Genomic DNA, 23,909 nt, shown 5'->3' with positions numbered 1-23,909 from the left:
CTTTGAATTTACACCAGCTATTTACTTACCTGTGGTGATTTTGAGACATGACAGAAGACGTGTTTCCTAATAATAATGATCTCACTGGATAGCTAATAAAGACACAGAGGTGTTAAATCCTTTGATGGAATAAAAAAACAGAGGAAAAAATGATGTGAAATAATAGTAAGTATAGTTTATTCAACCAGGAATTAAATAGCCCCACTTTCTCCAATGTTATGATTTTTATGTAAACAGAATGTGAAGATATAAGAAAAATACTGAATGGTTTATTGACTCAGAGAAAAAAACCAGGACTTTCTGTTGACAACTTTACATTGATTGTTTTATTATATTTAGAGGTGGTGAAAGGTTTCAAAGAAGCATTTCTACAAACAACCTGGAAAAATCCAGCCTTTGGGAGAAGGTGGACTCCAACTCCATTGCTGGATATCATGATCACTCAGGTGATGCCAGAAGATGAAAAAAACCTGAGCAGCACAGTCTAGGTGAATGAGGTTTATATTAACACTTAGCTTTAGAGATTAATTTTAGCCTAATTTAAGGAGACTACTATCAGTTACCTACATACTGGCAAAAATATTTCCATATTTGAATATAGATAAAGCAAGCAATATTCTACAAGTTTGGAATGAAACCTGTAACTAAGACCTGCCCTTCCTCTGATTCCCTCTCAACTGAGGTGGTTTCAAACCTTTCAGGTTTTAAAAGTTTGTTCAAATTAGAAATATAGATTAAATAATTTCACATTGATTTTAAAAATCAGAAGTGAGAACTATTTAAGTTGTGTCAATGGCAGTAACATTACCACTGTGGATGTCAGCCAAGATGATTCCTGGTGTTTTACAAGGTCACACAACACAATTGTGACTAATGTCCTGAGTGTCTTCAGCAATGCTGACTTTTCTGATTACCTCCCTTGGTAGGCTGTTCTATGCTCCAGTTATGCTCACTTTTTCTGATTAATTTGGGATAGAATAGCATGGGTTTTCATTTCCAGGGACTTGTTTCCACTGGAGAATAATCATGTCATGTCAATGAACAGACAAAAAATACTACCAATGCACTGACATTTATTATGACATTACCCTTTCAGGAGAAACACTGCTTTATATTTTTTTTTTCACACTGATGTACCACAAAAATGATGCTCAAAATACATTAACAGAAACTCAGAAAGTAACATGATATGCACTACAAATAAAAGGTTTTCCCTTGACTGCTTGAGAGCACCTTATACCTACATCACTTCAATTACTCTTGGAATTGCGCTATGGTAAAGTGTGATATTATGATCAAGATCCACAATCCTAGTTGCTATGCAATTATCTTGGGTCACAATGCACAGAGTTTATGTAAACAATTGCACAACGTAACTGTGATACTCTTTTCTGCCATACCAAATAGTAAGTCTCTCCTCTCACACTAAAATTTCTTCGTTCTTGAGGGGACTAAATTTTTTTAGTTTCTTTATTTTTTTATTTGCTCTTGCTTACTAAAACTTTTACACAGGGACTGAAATTTATGTAAATGATATCAAGTCTAATGATGGTCAAGACTCCATTCAAATGTGTTCTTTTGTTATGTGTAAAATTAGGTATTAGTTTTTAGAATATTATCTACTGCAGTGATAGTAAAAGATATTAAAATCAAAGAAAATACAGGGAGTTAGAAAAAAAAGTTAGGCTTGTCAAGTCCTGGGAAAAGTGTTAAAAGTAGGCCATGGGAAATGTTAGGCCTTGTGCTTGCTAAGATCATGTGAAACTGCACCTGTGTAGTCAGTATATGATAAATTATACAATTGTTATATGTGATTAGATATAATTATTGTTTAAAGAGTCATGAGAAGCTATTGTTAGGGTTTCAGAGGATCACAAGAAATCCATGCTTGGGTAAAATCAATGCATACAATGGATTCAATAATTCAAAAGTTCAATAATTAATATGTAAGTTATATAATGATAGAATACAAAAACATGTTCAACTCAAAACCAAGCTGGGTCAGATTTGGGTATGTATACCCCTGACACCCAGAGCTCTTAATAAAGCATCTTCATATAATCATTCTGTGATTATGTGTTCCTGAATGCTAAGAGCAGTGCTTAATTCAAAATAGAGTTTATATGAGTTACTGGACAGACTGTCAGAATATTTTAAGGGACACTATGGCTTTTATAATACCACTGACTCTCCAGATATTCAGCCACTCCTGACTAAATCCAGAATAACATGAGATCCTTTATGTCTTCAGTTATAGTTTGCTATTTTGAGGAATGGCCTTCAATTAAAAAAAAAGATAGGATTTTTTAAAATTTGAAGTCTATATGGGTTTGGAAGGAGATGGCATGTTTTGTACTTCACTTGTTCCCCATCATGTTTCATTGAAGTAATATTTGTGTTCTCCAGATATCTTGGACACCTATTGCAATCTTAGATGAGTTTCTGAAGTTTATGACTGAAGAGCAATTTACATAGTGTTATTAATTAAAACTGAATAATATGAATTATACAATTTTTCGTTCAAAACTGTTTTTTACAATATTATTCTGTCAAGGAGAAAGATAACTGCTGTGTGATGTCACTTCTGGGTTTCCTCAAAATGGAAAGATCTGGAGATCTGCTTAATAATAAGTTCTGCTTAATTGATCATTTGAAAGTCTTGAAACCAATATGGGACAAACCCTCGATAATTTAAAAGATAAATCAGTATGTGAAAACTGTAAGTATTTTCCTAGTTTAAGCATACAGAAAAAAACCCCAAATACGTAAATATGTATTCTAACATAATTTTATTTTTTACTTTCTGTGAACTTGTTGCATATTTTAAACTGCATTTTAAACCTTATATTTGTTCATGGGCAAGCAAAACTTTTTTGGAATGAAAAGAATGATTTGACATGCTTAACTAGTTATGGAGTAGTAGGTATGTACTTCTCTTCCAGGGTGTCTTTATGCTTAATTAAAAAACAAAATTCCTGGGAGGTTTGCACCACCATTTTTAAATGTTAATGTTCTGTACTCTGTGGCTATCTATCTTATCTAACTGGTTACAAAAAACAAACAAAGAAAGCTCAGGTAACTTGATTAGATCACATGACAAATGTCTAGCAGCTGGGACTGAGGAAGGATGGACTCACTCAAGTCTGATGGAATACTTTTCCCCCAGTGTGGGTGAAAAAAGCTGCCATCCTACACAGACATCAAAATGATACCTCTGTTGGAGTAATTCGATGCATGGATCCAACACTGGCCCTCTGCACTCTGCTGAATGTCTTCCGCAGTAGTGGTTTAAATTTTATTCAATTATTTCATGCTTGGCACACCAGAGCTTTCATGAGTTGCATTTTCTTATATCACTGCAATTTGTCATGAAGGAAACAGTTCAAGATCTTGATGGTTTTGTACATTAAAAATCAAACAGGTGTGAAGAAATCAGATCCACTCACCAACCAGGATTTTAAAATGCTCTGTAATCTTCAGAGGTGCTGTATTTATTTACTCAGTTGAATAACAAAACTATAAAATGAAGAATTTCAAGGAGCTCTCATCTTCTCCAGCATTACAGCAGTATAATAATGAAAGGTTTTAACTGAATTAAGATAGAGGTGTTATGAAATCTGTAATATGCATTACTTTTGGACTTTTCATTTTTGTAAAAACCTTTAGAGCATTTTTAAGTTCCTGTGTAATGTCATTTCTGTCTCATAAGTGTGCAGTTCTGAAGCAAAGAAAATTGATACATACCTCATGCATTTCCTGTGGGTAAAATTAGTTTTATGATCTTATTTCATAAATAGTTTTGAGTGGAAAATTATATGTATGCCAGGGCTGTGTGAATGCAAAATTTCTGTGTCTGATAAAAAATTGACTTGAAGAAAATATAAAAAAGGCAATGTATAACATGTGTTTAGCATGGGGCAGCCAAGAGCCTTGTGCCTCTCTGCCTACAACTTCTCTCCATTAGCAACATCTGTTGTAGTACGTGCTTCAAAACGTGCTATGGCAATTTCCTTCATTGTAATCCTTGCTTTCCTTTCTCTCCAATTCAACAAGGCTCCTACACCTTTTGAAGCATTTATCCAAGCATGTATTTATACATTTTGAGTATTTACTCTGAAGTGCAAATTTTAAAAGTTTCCAAATGTTTCAAGTTTCTAATTGAAATTAATTTCCATCTTAATGCATGAGATATTGAACAAAAAGGATACTAAGAACTGTCATTATGCAACAGCCCTACAGTCTGTTTGAGAGATAGGATGGATGAGGTGCTGTACAGAGGGAGAAATTCCCTGCCAAGAGTACACAATAGGATGTGCAGCACCATGCATAAATATTAAAAACTAGGATTAATAATAAGATCTTTGATTCTTATTCACTGATAAATCTGATGATGGCTGGTTTTGGGAACTGTGTGGAGGCTGGCTTTTTTCAGGTTATTTCAGCTATGATGTTAGGAAGATCTACATATTTGTAAGGATTTAGCACTCTATATTTAATCATCCAAGCTAAAATTTCAGTGAAAATACCTCCCTCCCTCCTTTACCATGCCCCTCTTCCATCCCTCCAAGTTTCACATTGCTTATTTTTCACCTATCTGTGTAAAGAAAAGTGTACAAAATCACATTGCTTATATGTTTGAGACTTCCTGCTCTTAGTCGTGGTTAATTTCAGTCAAATTTGCCAGAGATCTTCAAAAGAAGATGATACTATGAAATTCATAAAATCTATGATTTTGGTGACAGAAATACTCAAATTTCTGCTTCCACTGAGAAAAAAAAATAACCCTGATGCATAAACTACTAAGTTCTATTTGATACTAGGAGAAACCTTAGCAGCAAATGTCCTAAAGGTCAATCATGGGAAGAGATCTGTCTGGAATATTTGCTCTTTCAGGAGTGGGATTAATTGCACTGTGAGACTTTAAAGTGGAGAACTCCACTGTTCATAACCTGTTAGTCACAAAATTACCCCTATTTTTCTCCTCTTTTTTATTAAATTATTTTAAATGTTTTGCAATATTAATTTAAAATAAACGATGGTCAGCTATCACCTTTATTGTTGATTATGACAACTTGGCTAATAATCTAAAGTGACTAGTGTAAATGCTTCAAGCTAATAGAAATGTAAAGCTCTGTAGTCTGAAATGCCCGGTGTAATGAACACGTGGTGGTAAATGGTCTGACAATCTGAATACAGCTGAGAACAATTCCAGTGTCATGCTGCAGTGCCTTATGCTCAGTTAGGAACAGATAGACCTTTAGTAGTTTAAAGCTAGGAGGAGCAGACAGACAGTACTATGGCTTATTTTCAGAAATCTTATACAAGACACAGTTGGACAAAAGTCCTAGTTAGTTGTGAAAAATTGTTTTGTGAATAGTGAGTTCAGGTCCTCTGTACGCAAGTGACTAAGAGAAAATATTTACTCTCCAGATCTTATGAATATAAATAAGTTAATTTCATTTTCTTTCCAATAACTAGTGAACTAGTGTGAACTAGTTCCAGAGCTTTTCAAAATAACAGGCTTTTTCAAGGCATAAACACTTTTTTTTTGCCCATCAATTCCAGACACATTTGACCTATTGAGACATTTTCAAGCAGAGTTCTGAAGACATTAACTGACTTAATCTCTAATATCTAGTTTTTCTTTAAGGGCATGAAGTGCTTCAAAGGTTGAAGTACTTAGATACAGAATAAGATAGTAATGCATTCTATGATAGTTCTTTTTACATGGGGATTTCACTTTTTACTTTTATTGACTCTTGGAAGGTTTTAATTATGCAGGGAATACTGTGGCTGAAAGGCATATGTAATTTGCATTTTATGAACTCTTTTCAAGAAATTACACTTATGGAAACTAGTGATGGGTCAAAAAAAATCTGCCTGTGAAAACACTCACATTCAGTGGAAAAATACACACAGCATCTTTTTCATATAGCATAACATTCCTTCTTACTAGAGCACACTACTTTTTTCCACCCTCTGGGTTATTTGGTATATATATTTGACATCAATCTGCTATATCAGTTTTATATAATTAGATTGTTTAAAAACTTCGTTACTAAAGGTGGACATCCATTCACCTTTTTGAAAGCTGGTACCAGGCCATTTTTACTGGAAGGCTGGCTACTCAAAAATTTGCTGTCTGCACATGGGATAATACTGAAAATCCTGAGCAACAGTTTCACATGACTTTCTGTTGGTTAATATTTACATTTTATGCTCTGACTTTAAAGGAGTCAGCAATTCATTGTGTCCACCTTTACCCCTTGTTATTCCAAAAAGAAATACAGACATCTTACTTTTTTTTCTGCTCCTCTTGATACATTTCCTTTCCATCTGAAGTTACCTTCATATGTACAGAAGGAAATAAACCCCAATAACAAGATCCCCAAGCAAACAAATGAACAAAAGAACCCCAAACCCTGAAACTACCAAACCAACCAACCAACCAACCACCCTACCAACCAACCAATCAACCAAAAGAAATGCAAAACCAATAGAGACCAAGTATCCAGTGACAAAATTTGAAACATTACCTGGTTGGCACTGCATCTGCCAGCCTTGGCTCTTGGTGATCCAGCAGCTTTTTTGGCACTGTTTTAAGGCAAATCACTCATCATCATAAGCTTTATTGTAGTGAAGTGCATAATTTTCAGCAGATTTTTTAAATCTGCTTTTAATGCAGGTATAATGGGTAGACGGTTCTCTGCATCTCTAGCTCCTGACACATGGCATCCAGGAGAACAAGTCAGCCTATCAGATTAATCATGTAATAGATCCAGAAGCAGCTTTAGAACTGTAAAACAAAATTGCCTATGGAGCCTGCCAAAGTACCAGATGCTGCTGTTGGAATACATATTTTCAGTGCTTAGCATCTGGGCTCTGACGTTACTGGCAAAACCTGAAGAAACTGCTAGCCACTACCATTTTTATTTATATAGGTTTTTTCAATGTGAAATTGTTATTTTCCTTATTATTATTGCCACTGAAGTTCTATTCTTTCTGAATAGTTGAAAATGTTTCCTATTAGTTCTGTCTTAAAAGTAAAATAGATTTGCATTCATTTTCTTCTTCAGAACAACAATTCATTTAATGTAGTATTTATCTCTGATCAGAAATGTGACCAATAGTATGTAAAGTAATTTAATGCATAGTTAGATGAGTAAAGAAGATTCCTCACAGAGGTATAAAAAAACTTTATTAAACACAGAACAAAGTAGCTCAAAGATAAAATAAAAAAGTTAGCACTATATTACCAAGTGCATATGCAAATTGGCTGTGTATTAGGAACAGCAAAATTGCCTATACTATGGCAATTCCATATCATCAAGATATGGTAGGCATATCTGTAACTGCCTAATCATGTAAGCATGAAAGTTTTATATTCTTCATAGATTGCTAAAAATCTAATCTTTTATCAAGCTGTTTAGAATAGAGAATTTTTTTATCCATTAAATACTTAATTTTAAAGAGAAAGACTAGATGCCTGAATGTTAACAATAGTTTGTGGTGATGAATTTCACAAATTTATTATATGCTTAATAAGCCTAATAAAACCTATTTGGCTGACATAAGTGAGCCAGTAGCCAAGCTTATGATAGAATGGAGCCTAAATCTTTGCATGTATCTTTCTAATTACAGATACAAAGAGATCATGCTTTTACTTTTCCTGGGAAAAATCCTGTCCTGAAATGCAATGTTAGCTAAAACGGAAAAAAGAAAAAGTGCTTGTTTCCCATTGCTAATTGTGTTTTTAGGGATTTTTTTAATTTGTTTTGTTATGGAATTAATACTAATATTAGCATGGTTAACATTGGTATGTTAAAAATATCTTCATGAAATCCATTGCACTTGTAAAACAAATTTGGAATAATCTAATAATCTGGTTTATCTTCTCTCTTATGGCATTTTGCATTCAGAATATCTTCATAGACTTCAGCTGAATGAAGAATAGAAAGTAGCCATTTTATCAGCTTTGTATTATGCCTTTAAAAACATGATGCATTTAAGAGAAGCCATGATTAATTGCTATTAAGCAAACTACTGTCATTATTCATCAGAATTCTAGTACACTACTGTAATATTGTAAGGCATTTTGGCAGATGCCATCCAACTCCTTCACAGCAGCATGATTGATGCTATCCTTTTTTATTGATGTTTCTGACATTGTAGCATTCAAAACAGACCGAAACCTCATGTGCTTTTGAGGGATGATGAATACAAACTTATGGTGTGAGAAATTACTATGGACAAGAGAAAACCTCCAGTGGAGGCTTTGCAACCACTAGTATGTCCTTCACTGAAGGAAAGCAGACACAGCGTTTTGGGATATACAGGCTACCAGAGGTAGGTGATATTTCTATTTCAAGATAATTTTAGGAAAACAACTTCTGCATCATTCTTTCACAACACAGAAAACTAGTTTTTGCAGCACATGAAAGGGAGTTCTTACCCAAAAAACATCTTTTCACTGTTATCTATAAGTATCTTGTGCTTGTCTCAGGGCAGGACTGAGGGCAGCTGGCCATAAATCAGTTCATCAGTTCAGACAGTTAGCAGTTTTTCAGAGAATTAATAAAAATTAACGTCATGGTCATACCAGATTCGTATGAGAGAAGGCTGGTGGGATCATGCTAAACTCATAAATATGAAATGCTTAAGCTAATAGCCAGGATATGAGTTAACCTGTGAACTAATCTCCTATAGTCACCAGGTAACCTTCAGGAGCTTTAAATAATCATTTTTTGAAACATGTAGGTAGTTTTGAAATATGTCTTTTTGCCAAGACAGTGGCAGAAGGCTAGCAGATACAACAATTTTATTTGAACAATTGGCACTAGTCTGACATACGTTAAGTAAACAAAGGTATCTCAAAAAATATTGCATATTGAATATGATTATTAATTCACACTATTTATCATGACTCTTAATTGCAATCCTTGGTTTTGGCCTTTTATAGGAAACTATAAACACTAACACGAGTACATACATCAATTTGTTTGGAGGTGAAATCATGAGGAAGGATATTAATTTCCCTCAAACAGGAAATTCAGGGAGAAAGAAAGAAACACTAAATATATATATATATATATTTGGTGAGAAAGAAAATAAAACATTTGTCAAGAAAATACTGTAAACCAGAGGGCTGAAGGAGAAAAAGATGCTGCTTTAGCTGCAGAAATAGCAAATATTTCAAAACCTCTGGTAGCTGACCTGCAAGGTTGATGTGCACAGTAAAATCTTCAGTGATTTTAACAAGTTTTCATCTCAGGCAGTAGATATAGATGAAGGACTAGTAGGGATGAGAGCAACTGAGGCAGCAACACCAGCACTTGTGGCAGATGTTGCTAGCATGGCACTATTTCTGGTGGTTGGCAAGAGTCAACCAGGGCAGAAGGCAATTCTCCTACCTGTCCTATGGACTCGGTTACTTTTACCACTGTAAGAATCAGCTGTGAGGTGTCATCTCTGTCTTCAGTTAATTGGAAGCAAATAACATATAAGAAGACCACAAATTAAACAATAATATAAAAAGAATGTTTCCTGATTACATGGGTGCACTACAGTAAGCAGAACTGGGACTAACTTCCAGTAACACTCCACTCTGCAGCTATTTGCTAAAGCTAGTCAGTCTACTGGCATCAAAAAGATAAAGTGGATTAGTTCAATTTGCAAAAGCCAGAAGGAACTAAGGAAAACTGTGGCTAAAATAACAACAGAAAATATCAAGTAGCCATGTTTGGTGTGAAAAATTTTACACTGCAAATTGTCTAGAACAACTAATTTTTAACTTTTCCATTTTTTTTTTTTTTTAATACTTGTAACTGTTTTGGTTTTTGAGTGGGTTTTCTTTGTTGTTAATTGGTTGGTTGTGTTGTTTGTTTGTTTTGGGGTGTGGTTTTTTTGGGTGGTGTTGTTGTTTGTGGGGGTTGTGGTGAGACTTGAAGGAATCTCCAGTCTTTTGGACTGTTATATGTCAGACTGTTGCACTGCAAGATTTTTTACAGAATAGGATATTGCTATCCTTCTTTTTCACCTTTCCTTGGTTTTTGCTTTGAAAATATTAGCAAATTCAGCATGGGTCTTGAATTAAGATTAAAAAAACCCCACAAAATTAACATGGAGGAATAACCACTTCAGAGGTAAATGATTCAGATCTGTACTTGTCCAAACCTCTTGTTTTATATAGGTCTACTGAAAGTGACAGGTCTGCAGTGCATCTGTGGTGAAGATAATTTTATGTATTGTGGTCATCCCTTCCTTAGGCTCTACAGTGAATTATTCTCTCATTATGTTCTGCAGTGGTCACATACTGAGAAATAACAATGCAATGCTGTGGAGGAAGCCCAGTCCTCTGACAGGCTTCCTCCCTGGAGATCTGTCCCCTCAGATAAGACATAACCACCTAGTCACGGTGTCTAAGCTGTGCACCCCTTCCTGATTCAGGACCCCCTGTTATCTCCCTGTTAACTATTGGTCATCTTACCCCAGTCTCAGACCATTGGTCCCTTTCCCAATTCTTCCCTCTAAAAACCCCAGCTTTTTCCCAGTTCAGTGGTTAGATCATCACTAGCCCCTTTCACTGAAGCCTGCAATAAAGGACCCTGCAGAATGCCACATGCTCTCCTGTCTCTTGTCTATGCACAGCTTGGGTAACCCTTGAACAGAGCTAGCTGGGCTGAACAGAGCTGATCATTGCAAGAGCAGAAATCACTTTCTAAAAGAGCTGATCACTCAAGCATCCCGTGCTCCTAAGAGTTATCCCTAGCTGGAGACTGCCTGGAACCTCCTGGACGACGGCTTCTTTCTCCCAGGACATCTATCTGGGCTTGTTGCTGGCAGAACTAAGGGTCAGACAGACCCCCAGACCCAGCTGTGACACAAAACAACTTAATTGTTAAAGGTAATTGCAATGCATTATAATGACTCTCCTATTGAAAATTTTGCTCCTGGCACCTTAGGCAATGCAAAATTTTTATATTTTCTAGCTATTTTCAATGAGGAAGAAGACACGCATTCACATCAGTCATTGCCAAAACCAAATTCCAAGTAAATCACAAATTCTGTATTTCAAAGAAATTAGAAGATGGCAAATATACACTTACTGAATTACTGAAAAATAACAGAGGTTCAGTGAGCCTTAATTGACTGAATCTAACACACTCCACAGTAGGCTTAGTTAATTAACATCTAGGTGATTGATAAAATAGACAACTTTAATCCAGATGACACTGTAGTATCCTGGCTGCCCATGCTCAAAGCTACTCAGGAAGCATTCTGTAGATTCTAAAATATGTATATTTTCTGTATATAAGCTCCAAATAAATAACATATCAAATGCTTAATTCCTTAACATCCACCTAGAACTGTTGCAAACTATTCCATGCCAACTTTGACAAGTGGTGATAATGATCTATAAGATATAGAAGGATATAATATGGTGATATACAGCAAATGTTGCCAGGTTGAAGGTGTGCTAGAGAAGGAAGATGAACTTCTTAGAACTAAGAAGCTTAGATAAGTGAAATTGATTTGATAACATGCTAGGTTGCTTTTTGTTTTCTTGTGTTTTGGATTTTTGGTTTGTTGGTTGGTTGATTTGTTTTTGTGTTGTTTGTATTGGGGGATTTTTGTTCTTGATTTCTTTTCCTTTTTATTTTTTTAAACTGAACTTAGTAATATGTATTTGATTAATTTTACATTCTTACAAGTTTTGAAGATGAGAAATTACTGTGATGGCAGCAGGATAAATGAACAGTACTCATTCAGGGTTATGGAATACTAAAGGAAGGAATGAGAGATTGCCTCACAGGAATGAAGATGAAGATGTTTCACTCCATAAATTTTTTTGCTCTTTTTTTAAAATTTCTTTCCAGTTTACAGCTCCATAATTCCCATTAATTGCAGGTTATCTCAGAGTCTACATTTTCATCCTTACAATATCAACACATGGATCAAAAGATTTGTATGTTTTGTTCTGCTCAAAAACATTTCCAAATGAAGGCATTTCTCCCTGTTCTCCAGTGATACAATAAATTGTATGTCTTTGTATCAACATGTAATACAAACAACTTCTGAGAAAATGCGTCCTAATTCAAGTAAGAAAATGTAACACAGCATTGATACACTTCAATTTAACAAAAGAATAATTACACACTATCAATATTCATGCCGCTGCAGTACAGAATCTTGCAAAGAGCAACACACTCCCAGGACTGAGGACTCCTTATTTATTCTCTTTAGTTGAGTTTGTTCCTGTGCACAACTTTATAGCAGAAAAAAGCTTGGCTGCCAGAACTGCATGAAGCACACGATAGTTAACATGAAGTTAACTAACACATGAAGTTAGTGGAGCCTCTCCCAAACAAATGATCTGGTTCCCAAAAAGTGTTAAACCAGTCGTTCTCCAACACAGAATACATCAATCCAGAACTATAGGGAAAATGAGGAACACCAATCTCCTGGCATCCGTTTTGTCCTCCCAGATTGCCCAGGGATACAAAAGGAACGGGAAGGGAAGGTGCGGGAAGGGAAGGTGCGGGAAGGTGCGGGAAGGGAAGGTGCGGGAAGGTGCGGGAAGGTGCGGGAAGGTGCGGGAAGGTGCGGGAAGGTGCGGGAAGGGAAGGTGCGGGAAGGTGCGGGAAGGTGCGGGAAGGGAAGGTGCGGGAAGGGAAGGTGCGGGAAGGGAAGGGAAGGTGCGGGAAGGGAAGGTGCGGGAAGGGAAGGTGCGGGAAGGTGCGGGAAGGTGCGGGAAGGTGCGGGAAGGGAAGGTGCGGGAAGGGAAGGTGCGGGAAGGGAAGGGAAGGTGCGGGAAGGGAAGGTGCGGGAAGGGAAGGTGCGGGAAGGGAAGGTGCGGGAAGGGAAGGTGCGGGAAGGGAAGGGAAGGGAAGGGAAGGTGCGGGAAGGGAAGGGAAGGGAAGGGAAGGGAAGGGAAGGGAAGGGAAGGGAAGGGAAGGGAAGGGAAGGGAAGGGAAGGGAAGGGAAGGGAAGGGAAGGAAGGAAAGGGAAGGGAAGGAGAAGAAAGGGAAGGGAAGGGAAGGGAAGGGGAGGGAAGGGAAGGGAAGGGAAGGGAAGGGAAGGGAAGGGAAGGGAAGGGAAGGGAAGGGAAGGGAAGGGAAGGGAAGGGAAGGGAAGGGAAGGGAAGGGAAGGGAAGGGAAGGGAAGGGAAGGTGCGGGAAGGGAAGGGAAGGGAAGGGAAGGGAAGGGAAGGGAAAGGGGAAGGGAAGGAAGGGAAGGGAAGGGAAGGGAAGGGAAAGGGAGGGGAAGGGAAGGGAAGGGAAGGGAAGGGAAGGGAAGGGAAGGGAAGGGAAGGGAAGGGAAGGGAAGGGAAGGGAAGGGAAGGGAAGGGAAGGGAAGGGAAGGGAAGGGAAGGGAAGGGAAGGGAAGGGAAGGGAAGGGAAGGGAAGGGAAGGGAAGGGAAGGTGCGGGAAGGGAAGGGAAGGTGCGGGAAGGGAAGGTGCGGGAAGGGAAGGGAAGGGAAGGTGCGGGAAGGTGCGGGAAGGGAAGGTGCGGGAAGGGAAGGTGCGGGAAGGTGCGGGAAGGTGCGGGAAGGTGCGGGAAGGGAAGGGAAGGGAAGGGAAGGGAAGGGAAGGGAAGGGAAGGGAAGGAAAGGAAAGGAAAGGAAAGGAAAGGAAAGGAAAGGAAAGGAAAGGAAAGGAAAGGAAAGGAAAGGAAAGGAAAGGAAAGGAAAGGAAAGGAAAGGAAAGGAAAGGAAAGGAAAGGAAAGGAAAGGAAAGGAAAGGAAAGGAAAGGAAAGGAAAGGAAAGGAAAGGAAAGGAAAGGAAAGGAAAGGAAAGGAAAGGAAAGGAAAAGAAAGGAAAGGGGAGGAAAGGAAATGGGAGGAAAGGAGAGGAAAGGAGAGGAAAGGAGAGGAAAGGAGAGGAAAGGAAAAAGAAAAAAAAGAAAAAAGCAGTCACATCTAGGCAAAATATCACTGTTTTTCATCAGCTTTCTTTTGCTGCCAGACACTATAAAAGAAGATATTTTTCCAAATTAACTTCACGTAGAACAACTAAGAATATAAAAAATTTGAGAATATAAGAAAAAGATTGTTATTTGCAGGAGCTAGCAGTCAAATGGAAGGCAAAGAAAGGGATTAAGTGTGCCAAAAAGGTGGCGTAAGTGAGGGACAAATGTTGAAAAGCAGGATTTATTATGTAGAAAAGCAAATAAAAAAAAAAAGAGAAAGAAAATAAAAAAGGACATGATAAGAACTGACACAGTTATAAGAAAAAATAATTCAATGTAATGAAAGTCAGACTCATGGGAGAACAAATTCAACAAAGAGAAAATACAAGACCAAGAATTATTTGAAAAACAGTGGTGGGAAAAAGATGATTGAAACAAGTAGAAACAAATCCAAGCAGGTTACCTTAAACAACCATATCAGTATCATTATACAGTTAAAACACTGATTCACAAATGGCTACGTTCCAAATAACAAAGGTTGATACTTCCCCTAATCTGAAACTGCCATGCCATTTAATTCAAAATTTATATTTCAGTTATGTATCTTGGAAAGACCAAGAACAACCATCACTCTTAATCACTGCACTGAAAGGCACCACTTAGCAAATTTTGGGCATCAAGTTGTAGCCTTTATTCAAAACAAGCAATGAAACCTTCAGGACGATAAGCAGTGAGTTTTCTCAACGTGTTACAAACAGTAGGATGGCTCCTGTGGTGGAAAGCATTTGTCTGTGCTTAAGACTGCTGTTCTGAGATTGCATCCAATAATACTTTCTAAGAACTTCTAATAACTGCTCCACACTTGTCGCATGATATTGGGAATGGCGAGGTAGTAACGACACAGACTGTCTTGTGAGTTAAACAGCAGAGCAAGGTTTATTACCTCAGATCTTCTTTCACAGAGAAGTACGTGAAGGTCCGGGAAGGTAAAATTCTTATTGGTCAGTAAACTAAGACATCACCATCATTGGTCAGTGGGGTACACCACCGCTTGACCTTCTCTTGCAAGAAAACGAGAAACTGACAAACAACACCTGCAAGGCTGTCTTCTATCTCTAAGGATTATTTTAATTCCTCCTTATGATTTCCCAGGGTACTTTCTTAGGCTAGTCTGAGAAAGTTATGTGACTTGCTTTTCTACAGACACTGTGCTCCTTGCTTGCTGCTTGCATTTAGCATCCACACACACTCTGCAATATATATATTTCTAAAATAAACAAACAAAATTAATTGAATTAGTTAGAGGAGAAGTTTGGGACTGATCAGACAGTTTGCTAAAGACCTATTTGGTAATCACTGGAAGATGATACCCCTGGCTTCACACAATTAATTCTATGAATGTGTGCCTGTCTTTTGGCTAGACTGCAAAGTTGCTCTTGTTTTACACTGATTATAACCTTGATGACACAATCAGCAAATATTTTCTTTATTTTGTTTCAAGTGAAAAATCACACTTTAATTTTGGAAAAAGCTGCTTCTTAAGGACTTAAAATTCCTAAATAGCTTTCAATTTTAGAATATTGTTTTGTAATGTTAAACTTTTTTTTTTTAATATGCTTACAATGCAAAGATTTGTAGATTCTTGACAGGATGTACATCTGTCATGGATAGTATGTCCAGTCTCAGAGCTCCATGCAGCCACTGACTCACTCCCCCACCAGTGAGACAGGGGAGAGAACTGGAAGGGTAAAAGTGGGAGAACTTATCAGTTGAGACAAAGAGCTAAACAGGGAAAGTAGAAGTCACATATGCAAGCAAAGCAAAATAAGAAATTCATTCACCAGTTCCCATCTGCAGGCAGGCATTCAGCCATCTCCAGCAGAACAGTGCTCCACCATATCATGGTGACTAGGAAAGACAAATTCATCTGTCTGAAATCCCCCCTTCTTCCTTCTTCATGTTTCCGTTTATATGTTGAGAATGACATAATTTGGCCTGGATTATCCCTTTGGTCAGTTGAAGTCACCTGTCCTGGCTGTGTTCCCTCTTAACGCCTTGTGCACCCCCAGCCTGCTCACTGGTGGGATGAGAAGCAGAAATGGCTTGGCTCAGTGTGCAATGATAACAAAACCATCCTTGTGTTATCAACACTGTTTGCACCACAAATCCAAAACACAGTTCCATACTGTACATCAAAATTTTTAGTACACACACACACATTTCACTTAGGAGATAATCAAAATAATCAACAAACTGACTGAGCATGATAAACAGGATTTTGCAATCTTCATTATCACTGAGATTCAGGAGTCTGAATGGAGTGTGAAATTAATGGTGCATAAGTAAAAGACCTTTTAGTCAGTATGATTCAGTATACAGCCCAGACATATATGACTAGCAGTAAGTTTTCACTGTTTAAGGTTTTCATAGGAAAATAGAAAGGAATTTGTTCTAATGATGAAAACTTATGAAACATATTTCCTGTGAAGATTATAAATCACATTTGGATCTTGTACAATATATTGCATGTAGTTTTGACAATCAACTATCCAAAATAAAATGCTGAATCACATATTGGTTTCTTATTTATAGACACATTATTTATTCTTATCAAGAATAAATACTTGTATCTTTACACTTAAGCTTATCTTTGCAGAGTATATGTGTATATATATGTGGGGAAACATTTTAACAGAGTAAAAGCATGATATTTTAGTAAAAGCCTGTCTGCACAACCCAGCTTTCAATCCAGGTGACAGTATTAAAGGCAGTGTCCTTGCAACTCTCCTGGAACAGCTAAAATAAAGAAAAACAATGGTATTGTGTACTTGGAAAAGAATGTAAAACAATATGAATTAACCAATAGTAGCTTGTTAAGCCACAAAACCCCTGTAGTACCCTATAAAAGTGTGCTAAAGATAGAAATAAGTGACGTTTGCTATACCTCTATGAGGACTCAGTGAATAGTCTGAGCAGTTTTCCATTACCTGGCGCTCTGAACAGGAACCCTTTGCGGGCAGAGGGACCATCTCAGCAGGTCCATGCAGCAGGAGGGTGTGGAAGCGAATTGGAACCAGGTTGGCAGGTTCACATGTGGTGATATGTGGAAGTGAGCCTAAGCTGGGGAAAACCGGGACCGAGGGGCCTGAGGAAGAAGACCGAAGTTAGATATGCTTCGGTGCCCAGGGAGAAGGTGTCGCGAACCTTCCCCCATCCACAGGGCTGCTAGCATGGAGGTTGAATTTGCGGCAGCATGGAAACTGCTTCTAAGCAGTCTTAAATGAGGAGAAGCAGTCAAGGATAAGGACCTTCAAAGACTCGTTTTATGGGCTAGAGAGAATGGGCATCTCCAGGTGCCACCGCTGCTTTTTCCAGCACAATAATGGAAAGATACAGGAGATCTGTTGTGGGAAAAAGCTATTACAGGGAAAAGCAAAGATGCTCTATCTCTCAGTCCCGAGAGGGACATGTCGCAGTTATCTCCTGCCACATCAATCAGCTGTCTGGGTGCTTTCTTTGGAGTTGGACAGAGGCAGAGCCCCAAATGTCAGCAGAAATCAGAGCCCCAGATTGCAAGTCATCATCTACTGTTCACTGAGGAAAACTGCAAGATGACCCTCTCCCCACAGACGATGACGTGTTGATGCATTCAGAAGACAGGCAACCACTGGCAGGAAAAGAACCAATAAATTGTAACGATGCATCGAAGAAAGATCTATCAGAGTGGCAACAGCAAATAGAACAGCTTGTGCAACAACTGCAAGCTCAAACTGAGCAGTCATCAAGTACAAGTGGAACTCAGCATCATCAAGAAAAAGCAGCTCCACAGCAAACTCTGAAACAAGCAGAATCTGTTCAGCAGCAGCAAGATATGATATGTCCTTAACTATCTACTCCACCTTTGGAGACACTTTTAACACCACAATCTTATTCAAGTTCCAACTCTACTACCCTGGAAGAAGAGAAGCCAGATTTAGATCAGTTTCCACTCGAACCAGGGGGGCATGGGGGAAACACTGAAGCATGTGCAGAAAACAAAAGCACCCCACATGACAGAGGCACTGCAGAAGATGGACCGGGATAGTACCCAGTTTGTTAAAAAGTCATGATTCATTGTTTTTGTAATTTTCTTTCCCCTTTGCCTCCTTTGGGCTGAATTCTCTGTGGATACAACTTTTCTCTAGTCTCTCAGCCTCCTTTGGGCTGAATTCCTCTGGGATCCTCCCTCATGGGGAGTTCCACTTATCTCAGTCCTTATGATTCGAAGAAAACTCCCGAGCTCGTTAGAATCTTGTTTCTTGTGTTTATTGAAGGATCCTTACAAAACAGATCTCTCCAGGCTGGTCACAAGGTTAATCTTTGCAATTTGGCACATTTCTTTCTTCTGATGGTACAAACAAGGCCTTGTGGCTCACTTTGCGTCTGATGCACAAAATGGCCTCGAACTACGCAGTTCTTTTATCTTTATACCTATTTTTACCCAGTTAAGAGTAGACACGTATATTATTTTTCTTAATGACCCAATGACTCATCACCTCTGTGATGCACTGCGGCACTTTCTATCCAATCACTTACTATTACCCAAAAACCTCTAGGAGAAGAACATGAAGAAGAAAGAAGGGACAAGGGACAACACCCTAAATCCTCCATCTTGTCTCCTATTCTCTAAACTAAATTTTTCACCCAGTGATTAAAAAAACTTTCTAATCTACACACTTACACTTTTAGCTTTTTCTATCTAACTTTAACATTTGTTTTCATGTATCATCATGAAAACATGCTCATGAATTTCATGTTATATGAAATTCAATGTTTTTCTAGATCTTATAACTAAGTATCAGAAACAAGGGCACACACTCTGTATTCCAGACTCCAACAGTTTTCTTAGAATGTCTTTATATACTCTTTTAGAGTTAATTTTGTGTTTTAAATGAGTTTTTCAGAGTTTTACTAAAGAAATTATTGCAATTCTTTAGAAAATTCAAAAAACCCTTCTTTAAAAATGTTTAAAGTAAATATTAACAAAGGTAAAAGGTTACCTTGCAATAATTAGTTTTGAAACTTAATGTTAAAATATTGAATGTTTTACAGCTACTAATAAAATGACCTTTTAATGAATTTTATCTATAGAAGATATTCATGGTTTAAAAAATAATTAGCTAAGAGAACTTCACTGTACAAGACTCAATAAAGTTAACTATGTATTATCCATTTGCTTGTTTTTTCCACTGTTTTAATAAGGTAATTTCAATGTGCGTCTTTTTGCTATAAAAAACACATATAACAGCATATATATCAGTTTAGACTTCAGATTTTAATTAAAAATTGGACTTGATGCTTTTGAAAAGTGCTACAAAAGCTGAATGACAACTTGTCAAATCCTGTGTTGTTGTGGTTTTTCTCTAGTAAAACTATACTTTAAGAATCCTAACCAATTTAAGCATATACCAAGCAAATTCCTGTTAAGAATAAGTATTTTCAGTGCCATCTGGAGTTATTGTGAGCTATTCTCAAATCCAGATGACATGGAATTGTGATGTATTTGTTACATCCTTATAATCTCTATAGTGAATCCATGTTACTGCTATATTGTGTTCAAAAGGTACATACCAAACTTTCAGTTGCTCTTTTTGTAATAATAAAGTAAGACTGAGTTATGCTTTCATTTGATATAGATTAAGTGTTAATAGAATTAAGCAAAGTTAATTTTCACTATGTTTTAGTCTTAGTGTTTTTAAGTTAAGTTTTGTAACTTTGGTATTCTTTTAAGGTTAAGTTTTGTTATTTCCTTATGTCATAATTAATTTTACCAGGTTTGAATATTGTTTAATTTTAATTGTTTCACATTTTGTTGAAAACACTTGTCTAAACTGCAAAGTATAGTTATTTTCCTAGAAAGATGAAGATAACTATGACTGAAATAGCTGTAATAGAACACTGATGAACACTTGCTTGTGGATAGAGGTGAATGCAGTCTGTAACACCCTTGATTTCATTGGAAGTTCTATTGTTTGTTGCAATTTCTGCAGTTTTTGTTTTCTATAGGTAACACAAAAGAATAGTGACTGTTATTTACTAGAAAATTTAGAAGCTTTTTACCTTATTTCATTTTTAGTCATTAAGACATAAATGTTTTAAAAATATTATCTTGATTTTCTCAAACACTGCTGACATATTCATTGTATAATGTGAATTCATGGATTTTTATAATGAGCATTATCTATAGAGTGTTTTTATTGTATTTATAGCTGGCTTTTCATATATTTTAACATATCTTTGTGTAACTACCTTTTAGACACTTGTCAGTTAAGATCTTTTTTGTTTTTTAACTACAGATGCATCTTGATAAAAAAGCTGTACAACTGTTCCTATATAAGGTTTTTTTCTTGTTTTTTACTCCTTCCCTTGTTTAAGAAGGCTTGCTTTTGCTTTAAAAAAGTGTAGTTCTATTATTTTTCAGTACTTCCAGAATTCCAAGAAAATGTATCATTGCTGAAGGTCAGCTGTTACAAGAGAAACTTCAGATTAAACCAACTGCAAAACTGTTTAATTGGTCTATTACCTAAGACATTTGATAATTTGTTTCATACAAATGCATTTCAACAGTTTGCTGTGCTGTAAGCATCTCGTAGCTGCTATTATTAAGAACTTTGTTTTGAAAATTACTTAAGAGACATCTTTCCAGTTTAAAGCCTAAGGCCCTGGCCAAGCCTTGACTTTACCTGGATAGAATATTTGCCAACAGATCCAGATGTTTTCTACACCAAATCAGTATTTGAGTCACTTTTTGACTTGGCAATTTGACCCTATTAATATGACAGCTGGATCAATTTTGACATGGGCTTAGAGAATTATTTCCGGAGGTGATTATCCAGCCCTTCACTGATTTTGTTGTTTGTTTACAGACTATGGGATGCTGGTGCAGTGTTTTAGTAGAATTATTTTGATAATAATTCTATATCACATATGTTATTAATAATGTTTATTATCTGACTGATTTCTGACTTTTGTAGGGGTTTTTTTATTATGTGTATAGTTTTGTGTAAATATTAAAATGAATAATAGAAGCAAATCTCACTTTGAAAAACAAAAAAAAATTGATGCCCTAAAAACATTTGATTAATGTAGTATGTGCATTAGAAATTTAGACCACAATTAATTTTGAATAAAGAAATATTTACATCAAAATTTAGAAAAGAACATATAATCTGAAATTACAATTAAGTGTACCACAGCTGAGCCAAAATGATTCATTAACTTTAAAGGGAGAAGTGCCTATGTTTTGTTGACAGGTTCAAAAAGGTCACCTGTTTGTCTGGCCAGATTGTCTGCCTCTGAAAACATGAGACCCAGTGAACAGAGAAGTCACCATACAGCCTTAATACTCCGAACAAGATCAGAAGTGGATCTTCCAGGACACAATTGTGTCCGAAAGCTACACAGACAGTTTGCCAGCAGAAGTTTTATGTTGTCATCATGTCATGTCTCTACCAATTTTCTTCAGTTATTCTCTGTTTTAAGATTTGAAAGAATGTGTTGTATAGATCTTTTTAACCACTCAGTCTCTACCCATGAACAACTAAAACAGATGCAAAACAGGTTAAACAGGTTTCACACCCTGAAAAAAGCTGATGACCCCATTAAAAGTTGGTTAACCAGTTAAAGCATTACTAAGTAGTTGAAATCTCTTATACTAGAAGAAAAAAAAAATATTATAGTATTAATAGAGATAGTTATTGTAAGCTGTATGTTATCCCATATCTATAAAAGTCTGAAATGAATCACGTCCAAAACCTGGGTTGTGCAAAAAGAAAAAAGGGGGAATTGCAGTGGAACATTTTAACAAAGCAAGGGCATGATATTTTAGTAAAAGCCTGTCTGCACAACCCACCTTTCAATCCAGGTGACAATATTAAAGGCAGTGTCCTTGAAACTCTCCTGGAACAGCTAAAATAAAGAAAAACAATGGCATTGTGTACTTGGAAAAGAATGTAAAACAATATGTATTAACCAATAGTAGCTTGCTAAGCCTGCGGACCCTGTCGGACCCTATAAAAGTGTGCTAAAGATAGAAATAAGCGACGTTCACGTTCACTATACCTCTATGGGGACTCAGTGAATAGTCTGAGAGGTTTTCCATTACCATATATATACATAAATATATACATACATATAATTCTACTATGTGTACATACCATATGTGTCTATATACTATTCCAGTTTAGTATTTTAGAGAGTGAAAAATCTGCCCTGGACTACACAACCAACATCAAGGTAACAAGATAAGCCTCAGAAACAGTCTTATCTTGGGCTCTCATTTTCAGAAGATTTACTTATTTCAGCTAAAAAATGGATCCAAACTGACTGTTTATTTGGAATGTGCAAGAACTGGTGTGAATGAAGCCTTTGATGGAAAACAGTAAACACTATGGTCTACTGACTAGATGAATAATACTGAAGCATGTCAAAGTTTATAAAGCTGTGGAATTTCATTATCATGTTTATATTAACAGGAGAAATTATTTGGAATTAAAATACTCTATGTACTTTATCCACTTGTAACACTAGACAAAACATGTGACAGCTATAGATGGTCTGTAAGCTGCACAGCTTAACAGATACCAGCTCGACCAGCCTAGTTCATTAAGAGAAACAAGTCCCCGGACACAATAACGATTGGTCAGATTCAAACCCAAACAGGGGATCTCAGCCAATTCCGTTGAAGCATGGATGCACCCCAATCATTGGACAGTGAACTGGGTGGAGTTGAGACAGCTAAGCAATCATATCTGTAAGCATGGGAAATTTAAAAGCCCTATAAAAGGAGCCACCCAACAATAAAATTTGGCTGTTGCTGCATGAACCTGGTGTGCACTTGTCACTTTGCCTGTCTGAAAAGGTAACAAAAACGGGCTACACTCCATTCATAGACAGCTGCCTATTACTTTCTAAACACAGTTTAAGAGATCATTTATAATTATATTTCATGGGCATTATTTGTATTCTCTATTTTTCTGACTGAAATTTTTGGCAAAATTCTAACATACTTCTTTTCTTGCCTGCATGCCAATTCCTCTGAATTGAATAGCATCCTGTCAGAATGCTACAGTAATTCCATTTAAGTTATATTTCTCTTGTGAATTAGTTTCCCTTTAGCTGCCTTGTATATTGTATAAGAACAGCTTCTGACACACAGGAATACAAATTTTGTACTTCATACAAAATTTTCTTTCATCCCCTCAAAAAGACAAAACAAACTTGTTTTCAAAAACAAAGCATTCAAGTTTTTCAATATAATTGGGTCATTTAATCTTTGTGAAATATTTCACCATTGGAAATTGTAAGATACATCTTTCTTCCATTATTCTGGCATAACTGGCAATACAAAAGGTATACCAAATTCAAATAGGACCATATTCCCCTAATAAAAATCCACATCCATATTCCACTTACAGTCAGCATGGAACTCAGGTTAAGAGGCACACACTGGTTTTATTATTTTTCAGTAGAAGAATTAAATGAAATAAAAAAATACAGAAAAATTTTAGAATGGACTGTTTTGTTTAGTGGGTGCTACAACTGTAGAGATCTATGCTGAAGATGGTTAGTCTTTAAAGCTGGAAAGAACTTAAAATGAGACAGGAGAGATTTGTTGAAGTTACTTCCACTTAGTTTTTCACATGGATAAACCAACATTTGACTCAGGAGCACCGGAGCAAAATGATGTATATGTTTGTCCTGTTTTTTACCTTTCTGCAGGCATTCTTCTGAGAAGAATGTTAAAGGTCAGGGTCCTGGTTTTTTATGAAAAATCAAAGTCATATTTTTACTCTCACTGCTGAAGAGAACAGAAATTGCAGACACCATGACATCAGTGACTGGTACAGACTGATGCAAAGTCCCTTGTCTTTTGCTCTTGGTAAGGTCATAAGAGTCAGATGGCAGAGATGAGAAGTTAACTGTAGTTCCTTGCAATGTGAGTCCATGTCCATGTAGGTCTC

The sequence above is a fragment of the Pseudopodoces humilis genome, chromosome 4 (assembly GCF_049639895.1).
Source record: "Pseudopodoces humilis isolate 2021_Gansu_Grassland_sample_001 chromosome 4, ASM4963989v1, whole genome shotgun sequence".
Taxonomy (NCBI): domain Eukaryota; kingdom Metazoa; phylum Chordata; class Aves; order Passeriformes; family Paridae; genus Pseudopodoces; species Pseudopodoces humilis.
The sequence above is the reverse complement of the archived record's forward strand: the minus strand, read 5'-3'. Positions refer to the sequence as shown.